We start from the raw sequence: 13049 nt of genomic DNA on the forward strand, positions 1-13049 counted from the left end.
GATTACTGTCTGTCTCCTGTGCTGTTGGCAAAACCTCTTCTGGAGGAAACTACATCAGTGTGTAGTCTTTTCTTTAGGCGCTGGCAATGACATCCTGCTGGCATGCAGCCTGGAGCCTGCTAAGAAACCACCAGTTAGCAGGCAGTGTTTTGAGATCTTCTCTCTCTGTGTTCTCATCTGTCACGGAGACCTGAAATTATGAACCTGAACTGCAAAAGTATATTGTAATTTAAGTGGAACATGGCTTACATTCTACTCATTCCCCTCTGCCCCACTACATTTTGGCTCGTGTCTCTGTTTTTTTTAATGTGACATCAAGCAGTTAAATAGCATTAAGACAAACATATTTCCATGAGCCTTTTCTCTTTGATAATATAGGTAAGGGAGAGGAGAGATGACATCCAAAGGTACCTGAACAACCTTGAAAAGTGGGCCCATCAGAAACTAATGAAATTCAACAAGGACAAATGTAAGGATTGCACCTGGGTCACCACAATCCCGGATATGTGTACAGACTAGGGGAAGAACTCGTTGAGAGAAGCTCTGATGAGAACTTGAGGGTTCTGGGGACTGGAAGGAAATGATCCTTAAGGTCTCCTCCAACCCAACCTGTTCTATGATTCCTTCAATTTCTGGAAAAGTACTTTACAAAATGATGTCATCGTGGCCAAGAACTTTTGCTTTATTTTTTATTTCTGTCTTAGAAGGGGTCTAGAGGGAAGAAATTGTTTTACAATTCTGCTTGGTATCATTACTGCTATAGATATATGGCCATGTACATTTGATTTTGTAAAGAAGACAAATTCTAGCCTGTGCTTTTCATCACTCTGTGTGTCTGTGTGTAAAGTTAACTTTAGAGACATTTCAAGAAAAATAAATATTTGGAGTGGATTTCATCTTCTATTTTATATAGAAAAATATTTTAGTGTGGTAGAATGTCATTAAAGGCCCTGGACAGTGAATATCTTACAGCACTTCACCATAAATTATAAAAATTTCAATGGGGATCTCACTATGAAAATTGTTGTTGGAATACATATGCTTTCATCTGTAAACTTGAAAATGAAACCTGTAGACTTGAGATTAGTGAAATACAAACAAGAGTTTTCTGTGATATTATGTATATTTTTATTGTTATTATTGGTGATGACACCCTCAACCTCACTCAATTTGGTTTCAGTTAAAATAAAAGCAAAGCAATTATTAACTTGCCACATTGTGGCTACTATTGAATGAAGAATCATAATAAAGTTTGTTATACCACTAGTTTTACCTGTTTGGGGAGACATAAAATGCTTTCAGTATTTCTTCTGTCTATTTTTTGGAATGTGTTTCAATTGAGAAGTTGTCACAAAAAATACAGACTTCCTCCTGCATGGGAACAGAAGCAGACACCAAGACCATCATTGGTGATTAGGTGCCCATGTGGTAAGCAACAATCCTTTTATATCTTGGACTCAATCAAATGAGCATGCTAAACTACATCCTCCACTGCTGCAAATGCAATGCAGTTCCCACTGATGCTAAAGGGCATAACATCACCTGGAGACCTGAGATCAGAATGATATGAAATCCGCCAAAACATAAAATTAGGATCCATCATTTATTTATTTTTTTAATAATATTAGGATAACACTAAGTAAAAAAAAAAAAAAAAAAAAAAAAATTCACTGTGAAATACTGGACTTGGAAATCTTAGCATGCTTTTTGTGTTTATGTGCACGCTTTGAAAATGACCTGCACTAGGGTATAAGCAGAAAGAGAGGAAGAGAGAGGAATACATTATTTCAAGTCTAGCTCTAATCCTAAATTGAAATAATATTTGTTTTTTTTGAAACTATATTCCAAGTTAATATACTGTTCTACGAGGTTTACACTGGTGTAGCTATGAAATCTAGGCTTCAGTCTACTAACACTGTTGTAAACCAGAACAGCTCCTCTGATCAGCACCTAATAAGAGCCTGATTCTGTATCTCATTGCTGACTTTGTTGAGGTTTCTTTCCCCCTCCCAAAAGACAAAATTCTTGTTTGTTTGGAAGGTTTTCTTTAACATCTTGCCAGAGCGATACATTTCTGTTTATCAGCCACCTGCATCCCCTCAATGAGTTCTGAGGCAAAAATCAAGGAATACGAAAGTCCAATTTTAAATTCAATCAGTTCCCAAGTTGTTTGATGCAATGGTTTCCATTTCAACAGCTGCCTCTGTCTACTTCACCCACACGAAGGAACCTGCTTCCTCTGGAGATCTGAAAATGTGCATTTGGCAGCTAAAATTCAATTTAAGCCTGGCCAGGTACTAGTTTATTGGCACTGGTCCCAGGTCTTACGATTGACTTTTAACCCCCTCAGAGCTTTCCTTGAGTGCCTAATAGATCTGTGTACTGTGTGACACTTTCACTGAAGTCCAGATGCTGCTTTTTGTTGCTCTGTGCAGACAGAACTTCTGTTTTGAGCTTTGCATTTGAGTGGCATTTGTAGTGAGAATTCACATTAGTTTCCTCACGATAATAATAATAATAATAATAATAATAATAAGGGATATACACAATTGAAACAACTATCAACTGCTTTCTGAAAGCTAAGGTGGAGATTTCAGCTCACTTTCTTCTTGTACCTATATGTTTTGTGATTCCTAACTTTCAAATTTTCTGAGTTTAAAAATCCCTTCTTTACAAATGATTTACGGTATTTCCACTAACTCCGATAATTGCTCACATAGCTAACAAGTCAAAATGATTCATGGGAATGAACTGTTAAGCAGTTTGTCCCTTAGCAAAGGAAAAAAAAAAGGAGGGATTCTTTTACATTTAGTTTCCTGTTCTAAGAGGTAATAAGTGCTGATATCTGCGGACACATGAAGTATTGAAAAAAATTCCTCTGTCACAAAGTCCTTCCATGTGTTAGGGCTCAGCGTGATTTTTTTCATAGCATTCAGCAAAAGAAACAGCAAGTCAAATCAATTAAATTACCTTCAGAAACACAAACCATAAACACTACAGTGCAGAATTTTTATATCTTTATTCCTTCCTCTTCCTTCCTGTGCAGAAGATTATAAAGTAATTATATTATTGTAGCTCTGGGTACTACAAAGCAAGCAGTCATCAGCTAAAAGCATATGTTAACTTCATTGGTAACCAAAGGAGTTGGTTTGGGCATGAGATATGACAGTAGCCTAGATTAAAGGGAAAAAAATCGACATAATGAAAATCTTTTATGTTAACACTTGGTGTTTGGCTCACTGTAGGCTGTCAGCTAGCCACAGGTAATAAAAGCAATTTAAGCTCACAAGGTTACTTAAGCTGCCCCAAACTATCTCTGTGTAGAGAGCTCACACCCATCTGCAACAGGGGAAAAGAGTTGCAAGAGGAGGAGGTGGTCACCTCTTGTTATTATGCATCAGAACCTTCCTCTCTTTCATTGCCTACCAACAGATTGAGAACTGGTAGTTTTAAAGGTCTGCTATACCGGGTGATGAGTGCAGGTCTTTGTCTCCTCGCATCCCACAGCACAACTCTGTTACCCTACTGGTCTGAGGTATTGTGCCTCCAAACGAGAACGAACCCTGAGGAACAGAGTCAGGAAAACAGTGGGTAAGTGTGCAGTGCAGGATAAGAATAACAGAAACAAAATAATTATTTTTTGTCTTTTTTCACTGTGAAATTGATGCCAACTACAGAGGCCTTGGTTTTAGGACCAATCATGGACGAGTCATTATCAAAAATGCATTAAGGACCCGGACTTTGTATCCTGGCTCACCACATTGGTGGTCTTCTCTGAAGTACCAACAGAACTTGATCTCACTGCTTTAACATTAAAAAAAAAAATAAATAAACTTCATAAATTCTGGCTAGCGCTAAAGAAAAAATGCAAGACTCTTTTCAGGGTAGCTTAGTACAACTAGTGTCAGCTGGCGTGAGTTAAATCTAATCCTCTGGCTATCTCTGACTCATTTTAAATGGGGTTAAAAAGTTCAGGAGAGTGTTAGAGTGGATTTGAACTCGTGGCACTTATTTGGACCAAACATTCACATTTCCTGAAGTGTAAAGAGCTTTCCTGACGTAAGTAAATGGGAGCAGAAGTAGTGGCTTGTTTGTTTTTAATTAGGGTACTTACAAAGGAATGGAGGTCAATTAGTTAAGCTATTAAGCTATTGAGAAGTGCGGAGATAAGCTCTCTTGTCAGAGGAGCTCTGGGGCAGTGAATCAAAACTCGAGGATTGCGTCCTGAGGAGCGATTAAACTTATGTTAACTGGGGTTGGAGAAAGAAAAGAAAGATGGAGAGGACTTAAGGAGTGCTAAATTTATTTTAAACAGCCGCGTAGCCCTGGCATTGCTTGAATTTAATTTCACTTTATTCAAGACTTAACCAACTTCTTTGTGCAATGCTACTCTACAGTGTTTTCAATCACAAATCCTATGATTCAAAAGATTAATTATAGCGGTATAACTTCAGAAATATTTTTCTCCTGTGGGTCTTTTCCGTGTGTTAAGAACTGGCTAACAAACTTCATTTCAGGAGTTGCAATGGCCAGATAGAGTTGTGACTGGTATTTTAAATGAGTGGAATTGTCTGTAGAGACTGGATAAATAATTCCTGAGAACGACTCCTTTTGTATTTTTATCCAAAAAACTTACTGTAGAAAGCCTTATAGATTCTTTTCTTCAGACATTCATCAATATTTTACTCTATGCAATAGATTCAATACTAGTCCAGTAATTTCTACAGATGCATATCAGATTGTTTTCCCAGATTAGACCATATATAGACGTGTTAAAAGATATACAGATATAGACAGGAATGTATGTACATAAATTATCCTTTCAATAATGTAAATTAGGTAAATTGTTACTGTTGTGCTGATATGAGTGTAAGGAAACATGCTAGTCTTTGTTTGTCATGACTAGTCCTAGAATTCAGGAGGCTAACAAAAGAAAGGTGAAACTGCTTAATGAAAAGAATTATGTGAGAACGAAAGTAAAGGCTTTGGAAGTATTTGGTCCTCACCTAATGGTAAAATGGGCTATGAAATAGGAGAAAGTAGTTTTAGTGATGGATTATCTTACTGGTATAGCAATGAAAGACCTTTCCTGATTGAGGAATGTTGTTCAGGGGTATAAAAGGAGATTAATATTCTGGGTAGAAATTCACTGTCATCTTGAGCACAAATGTATGCTTTATGGGATGGATGAAAAGGCAAGAAGGTGGAACATGGGACAGTCCAAAGTGAAGTGTCTCCTTGGACAGTGGGCAGTATTGGTGATAGGTTGATGGTTGGACTAGACGATCTTAGAGGTCCTTTCTAACCTTAATGGTTCTGTGATTCTACTATTCTCATGGCAGGCTAGGAAGGACCTGCCTGCTGGACCTTGGCTCTACGTTTTATAACCAAAAGCTTCTGTGAAACTATACTGTTTTGCGTAGTCAGTGCATGTATTTCTTTTCAAAAGAGGAAATGAATATATGTGGTATAACACATGTTATGTAGAGGCTATTTATCTTTGGAAATTTCTGCTCAGAAAAGAATTATGAAGTACTTTAGTTCCAATGATTTCTGGTAGAGTTTATAATTTTATTGCTCACAAGTTAACTCTGGCACTGTACAGTACAATACGATGAAATTTATTTAGAAAAGTAGCTCCAATTTCCCTGTGATTATCATTGCCTTCAAAAGCAAAGACTTCAAATTGTTTTAGAACATCAGTTATAAATATTGTACTATTGAACTCAACTTGCTGTGATTAAAGAAATTACTATCACTGAGTAGAATAGTCATCTCCTTTAAACTTCGAGTTCCACCAAAAATAATGAGAAGCCCTTGATCTTTTTGCCCAGTGATACAGCCTGCGGGAATAAACAGAGTTCACTTTGTATGTTGAGAATGGGGAATAAAGTGTGTTATTTCAGACTAAAATGAATCTAGGTTTTGTAGTTGGACAGCTTCTCAAATTTGGACACAGTTAATTGCAAAACCACCTGCAAATTCCCTAAAAATCTTCAACCTTACCTCCCAATATGCTATGTCTGACAGTTTGCTTGAATTGTCTGCAGAGTGACAAAACAAATATAAGGTGTAAGAAAATACAAAACACAGGCTATCACAAGCAATGTCTTTCATGTCACCTGAAGATTTTTTAATTGTGCAAAGCGTTACTTAAAATTACATTTTTGCTGCACTTGTATTTCCAGAGGAAATTATTTTTTACTGAGAGTAAACTCATTTACCTCTCTAACAAAGCATGTTGGTTTGCAGTTTTTCTTTGCTTGCCACTTCTGAAGTGTATCCTGTCTCAGTGAATTCTGTGTGAGCTCACCAACCAATAGGTGCCCTTGCAGAAGATTAACTGCATGAATAGTTGAGGAAACTATTCTGTAGAGATCCTCTTCATTATAACTGTTTTAAATATTCTTTTGTAAATAACCTTATGGGCCCCAGAGGAAGGAAGAAAAGCATGCTCAATTACCTTCCAGAATTCATTTTCACTAAATACCAGGGTGAAGGAAATGATGGTCAAGAACAGAGAAGCTGCTTTTATTATGAACCAGTCTCAGTAGAATTTAGTATTATTTTTAGCAGGTTAAGCATTTATACTTGCATTCTCAAGTACTTAAATTTCTGTGCAGTGCATCATCTTTACATATATTGTCTGCTCTTCCTAAAAGTGACACAAAGCACACTTTGGAGTTTTGGACTCCTGCATATTTTTCCTTTTTTTTTCCTCATACCTCCTGTTCTGACAGTTCTGGTACACAGCAATTCACAAAGTTTTCTTATCCAATTCTCAGCTATCCACACAAATAACACGTTTTACTCTTCTCCATCATTCTTTGCTTGGTCCCATTGAAGCTGCTGTCACTGCAACATTTTACTTTCCTCTGTCAAGGCAGGCATGAAACTTCCAGTGGAGCGAATGTGAACGCTAAGGCAGCTGCATGGGTCAGTAGGCAGATGGAAGGGAGGAGGGTTTGGGAAAGCTTAACAGTTTGCATCTTTCTCTAAAAGACAGCAAACCACAGGGCAGGGATCTGCAATCTGATGATTCAACAGTGCAATGCTCTTTAGTTGTTTGACTGGGTTTACAAGTTCTGTTCAACTGACAGATATTTTGGTTAATACCCTTCTCTGATTGTTTTCCTTTTGACTATCAGAAGTTCTGCTTAAAAAAATTTAAGCAACTCTTGTACAGCAACGAAAACAGACACCTCTTACAGATAACACTCTCTGACTTTTTTTCTTCTGCAAATACCCTAATGTATACAAAATATTGACGTAACAAAATACTGTTCTGGGAGAGTGCCAGTAAGCAATCTGAGAATTAAGCCAGAGGATGTTGCTTTATTTTGTGGGTAACTTGATATTCCAAGCTTACAGCACACAGCCCATTATCTCCTCTTCCTTTTTTCCCCATTGTCTTTTTTGTAATTAGTCATTTTTGTGGCTAAAATCAAATCATTAGCTTTTAAAGAAGCCAAATGTAATAAAGTCATAGATAAATAAGAAAAGTGTGGAATTAACAGGTGACTGTTTAAAATGCATAGAATTAATGGTCCTGGAGCAGAGATGGACAGTCATTTGTAACATTAATTACTATAATCAAGGGAAGGAAAAATCTCTTGCTGGGATCAGAAGTTGGAGTTAATGTTCTCTGAATTATCCTTCCGAATTCTGTGTAGAACTCATTCTGTTTCCTGGGCCCAAGATCTCCACTTGAAGCTTCTAAGGATGGACTAGAAGTAGTATGTGTATTGCCAGAAGTGGCTAAGACTGAAGCACTAAAAGGCCAGGTAGATTAATTGATTTTTTTCCATCGTTTTTTACAGTGGATATCTAAGGTATCCAAAGCTATTTGTGGGAGTATGATTATGAATATCTGAAAACCAGGAATTGGTTAAGACAAAACATAGATGGATAAGGCGAAGGCTAAACTGACTGTCAGGAAGAAAATAAAACAACAATTTTGGGAATAATGACTGCTCTACCTTAAGAGACAGTTACTGAAAAGTTTTACCAGGATTTGAAATTCATCTCTTACTGTCCTTCTTTAGCGTGCATTGGCTTTCATGGCTACTTTATTACTAACCCCAAAGATTCCTTTGAGATGAAACTAAATCAGAGTATATGCTACTGAGATATGCCGAATTGCTCCAACCAGTTATGGACACTATGCTTCAAACCAGAGCTAGTCTGAAGTAAAAATCCTCCAAGTATGTTTTAAATGTATTTCAGACCCTCTACATCAACTTTCTTTGCTCAATACACCCATTTGAATTTGGCAAGACACTGACATTGAACACTACGCTATATTTCAGCTACAGAGAAAGGACAGAATGATTGAATCCTTCTTATGTCTAATTTCTGCAATTATATGAGGCATTCTCTGAACTCATGTAAAGCTTAAAGCAACAGAGATGCTTAATGGATGCAGGCTTTCAGCAGAAGTTACTCAGGCTAAGAGCATTATCCAGAGAGATTACCAAAACTGAGTATCCTTGTGCTGCATATGTGCTTAGACCAGTCCTCCAGCGTGCAAGGGGAAAGGGATGGAAGCAGAATGGCTGGCACAGGGATTGCTGGGGTTGTTCTGCCTCAAAACTTCCAACTATCATAGAATAGATTCATAGAATCCTTAGAGTTGGAAGGAACCATTAAAGGTCATCTAGTTCAACTCCCCTGCAGTGAACAGGGACATCACAGCTAGATCAGGTTGCCCAGGGCCTGGTCCAGTCTCACCTTGAAGGTCTACAGAGACGGGACATCAAGCACATCTCTGGGCAGCCTGCTTCAGTGCCTCACCACCCTCACAGTAAAAGACTTTTTCTTTATATCTAACCTAAATGTACTCTCTTTAAGCTTGAAACCATTTTGTCTTGTTCTATCACAACAGATCCTGGTGAAGAGTCTGTCCCATTCTTTCCTGTAGCTCCCCTCTAGATAACTGAAAGCTGCTATGAGGTCACCTCAGTTCCTTCTCTTCTCCAGGTTGAACAGTACCAGCTCTTTTGAACAGCCGCAGCTCTTTCTTTGTTCATGGTTGAACAATAGCTTCTGATCACCTTTTACTTTCATAAACAGACCACAGATTTTCATATGTATATGTGTCTGTACTGCGGTAGGAAGATATTTCACTGTTTAGTAAATGAGCTAATAAGCCAGAATTGATCTATAATGAAGACAGATATGTTAAACAATTCACAGGAAACCACAGGCAGCAGTAAGAGTGAACAAAGCTGAAGTACAGATGTAAAAAGTAAAAATGTGTGTGTGCATGTATGTGTCTAAATTTCAATTGCAAGAGAATGCTACTAACGTCTGGTACTCATTTATGTTGTTGGACCAGAAGAGCTTTAGCAGGCCTAGTAAACATGAGTACTGAAGCAAGTTGTGCAAGCTGATGCCATTAACACTCACAAAAAATTTAACCCTTTGCATTTTTATATGTTCTTTACAAACATATAAACACTTTATGTATATAAAAGAGCCTGAATGATGTCTCAGCGGCTGCTGCTCTGCAGCACAGGGACACAACATCTAACAAAGGTCTTAGTATTGACAAAATGACTTATTATTTTATTATGATAAAATATTTGTTACCTGTGTCCAAAAACTGTGCACATCTATAATTTCTGTCTATCTATATTTATCTGTCCATATCTATAATCCATTCATGCATTATCTTTTTTGGATAATAATACACTGCACTTCCACCTGTGAATGCATGATAAATTTGATACAAAGCTGTAAAATTCATTGTACTTTTTGAGGGTCTATTTGATCAAACAGCAGATTAAAACTGAAATTAAAACCTAATTACTAGGCCTTCATTTTGTATTAAATATATACTACTGATGGCAGATATACCACTTTAAAAGTACTTGTGTACTTGTTAATGTACTTGACGTACTTTCAAGGACATAAGCTGAGTCCTTCTGCTGCATAATGAATGATTTCTGTGTATGTTCTTGAACAGAGTTGGTCACCAAAAAAAATCCTCCAAGCTATGAAACTGTCCTCCCCCTTCATACAGCAGCTCTAAGCGCAATATATTCAAACATATGCTTTAAAGTGCTCTGGGCAGTGTTACTATTAAGGTATAGAAACTAAATACCTCAACCAGTCATCTCCTCTGTTGTGTGTAGTAGCACTTGGGAGTAATGAGAAATAAGAAGCAAAGAGAAGTAGATCTAGTAAAATTAATTCAGTGCTGTAAACGTCTGTTAAATATATATTCCACTATGTACTAATATGTTTGTGAGTGTGCTTGTCGTATCCATTACACAGAAATGCAAATTGAGGAGTAAAGTATGGAAATAGTTTGGTGGTGGTTATAAAATGCAATTCACCGATTTGGATAAGAAAATAGCAAGGTTTTCTGTTTTCTCAATTGTGATTTAGTTATTATCACAACATTGCACACAAAATGCAGTACAACAGATAATTCTATTCATAAATTAAAATAATTGCAAAATTATCCCAGTTGCCACATTTTAAAGAATACAGTACAATCTAATTAGATACATTTGGTATGTAATTGTTGGGATCATTAATAACATGAGTTAATGGTTCAATTTTCAATCAGAAAAGTTGGGTGTGGGGCATATTGAAAAAATATATAAGCACTTAATTAATATGTTTAATAATTCATATGTTGTTAATTATTTTGACTTATTTTAGTTATATAGTTGTTATATACGTTATAGTAATATGTAAGTAACACATCTGCTAGTGGTACAAATAGAGAAGGAAGTTGAAACTGTGTTAAAATAAATAAATAAATAAATCCAGCTCAGAAGCTTTATCTGAATGTTTGTGCACAGTTTCAGCAAAGACCAGTTTTTGGATGTGATCTTGCTCAGGACTTCTTTAGTGCAGTGGCATTAAATTCTTCTTCCTAGAGGAGGAGACTAGAAGAAAGTATTGCTTGCAGACACACACAAAAGAAGTTGGGGAACGAAACAGAAACTATAGATTTGATTCTGGTTTATGGATCATTTTAGTCTGTTAGAGAAGTGACTTAGATATTACCCTAACTAATACAGTAGGCTTTAAATTAAGTGCCAGTAGAAATAAGTATGTGTATTTTAGGTTTTTATGTGCTCTGCAAATGATGTCTTCTTGTTGCTAATTATGGATTACCTTGTAATACCTGTATTACATGATCTGTATTTATGCGGTGGATTCTCATATTTTATACAATTTGTATTGTCATTATCTTTATCACTGGTAATAGAAACGCTCTTCTGCTTACTGGACCTCTTACTTAGTGACTTCTAACAGTACTGGCAGAGGTAAACATGTCAAATTGTCTTTCAATAGACCTGAGTGTGAGTGCAGATTTTTCTGCAAAAAACATTCTCTTCCACATCGGTAAAAAAGAATGATGAAGTGCTAAAGCAGCATGTTTGTGTGTGGATGCATGTGTGATTGTGACCAGTGTCTGGAAGAGTATGTATGGAATTATGTGCTTCCCTGTAATGATGCCAGAAATGAACTTGTTATTCAGCTCCAGTTAAAGCTGACAAGAACATTTGCATTCAATAGAGAGGTCAGAAAAGCCATCTTCTATTCTATTGGAAACACCTGTTTAGTGAGAAAACCAGGTGTTATTGCTGGCGAAGACAAACAGAAGCTGTAATTCCAAAAGTACAATCCAGTGAAGTCAATCCCAAGCTGTAGCTCTAAGAGAAATTAGATGTGCTTTCAGGGTGCAGAATAAAGGTCTCTTACTGGGAAATCCAAATACTGCAGTTGTCCAGTCATCTACTGTATCTCTTCATCATTCACCTGCATTATTGATTAAAGAAGGAAAAAAAGACTTAAAATATTTTTGTTGATTTAATTTTTTGTTGGTGAATTAAGTAGCTAAACCTAAGGATTCAAAAAATTCAAACATTTTTCTTATATCATAAGAAATCATAAGAAATTTAAGAATGCAGTCAAATACTTAAGTTTTGTTATAAAAGACCTGGGATCCCAAGTCACACACTCTGAGTCTCTAATGGCATAATGTATAAATAAATAAATAGCATTTAAACTTTTTATTGACTTTATGAAAAGCTTGTAGAAGCTTAAATCTTAAAAAGAAAGTTCCAGGTTGCCATATGTCTATTTATGCAAAATTCAGAGACTTTATACAACGAATCCTGTAGGCAGATCAGTGGGTGGACCACTCGATGCATCAGAAATTGGTTAAAAGGCTGCAGGCAGAGGGTGGTCATCAATGGTTCTACGTCCAGGTGGAGGCCAGTAACGAGCGGCGTCCCCCAGGGGTCTGTTTTGGGACCAGTGCTCTTTAACATCTTTATCAATGACATCGATGACGGAATCGAGTGTACCCTCAGCAAGTTTGCTGATGACACCAAGCTGAGTGGTGCAGTTGATATGGTGGAAGGAAGGAATGCCATTCAGAGGGACCTCAGCAGGCTTAAAAAGTGGGCCCGGGTGAACATAATGAGGTTCAACACAGCAAAGCTCAAGGTTTTGCACCTGGGCCAGAGGAATCCCAGGCATCCATACAGACTGGAAGGAGCGGTCCTTGAGAGCAGTCCTGCAGAAAAGGATCTGGGGGTCTTCATGGATGAAAAACTTAACATGAGCCAGGAGTGTGTCCTTGCAGCTTGGAAAGCAAATGGTATCCTGGGCTCCATCAGAAAAGGGGTGGCCAAGAGGGACAGGGAGGTGATTGTCCGCCCTCTATTCTGCTCTTGTCAGGCCCCATCTGGAATACTGTGTCCAGGTTTGGAGCCCCCAGTACAAGAAAGACAGCTGTTGGAGAGGGTCCAGAGGAGAGCCACGAAGATGATCAGGGGACTGGATCACCTCCCCTACAAAGACAGGCTAGGAGAGCTGGGCATGTTCAGTCTGGAGAAAAAAAGGCTGCAGTGTGACCTCATTGCAGCCTGTCAGTCCATAAAGGGAGCCTACAAACAGGAGGGGAATCAACTCTTTGAAAGGGTTGATAACAGCAGGACAGAGGGAAATGGTTGAGGAAGGGAAGATTTAGGTTAGATGTCAGGGGAAAGTTCTTTACAGAGAGAGTGGTGAGGTGCTGG

The sequence above is a fragment of the Meleagris gallopavo genome, chromosome 1, assembly GCF_000146605.3.
Source record: "Meleagris gallopavo isolate NT-WF06-2002-E0010 breed Aviagen turkey brand Nicholas breeding stock chromosome 1, Turkey_5.1, whole genome shotgun sequence".
Lineage (NCBI taxonomy): Eukaryota > Metazoa > Chordata > Aves > Galliformes > Phasianidae > Meleagris > Meleagris gallopavo.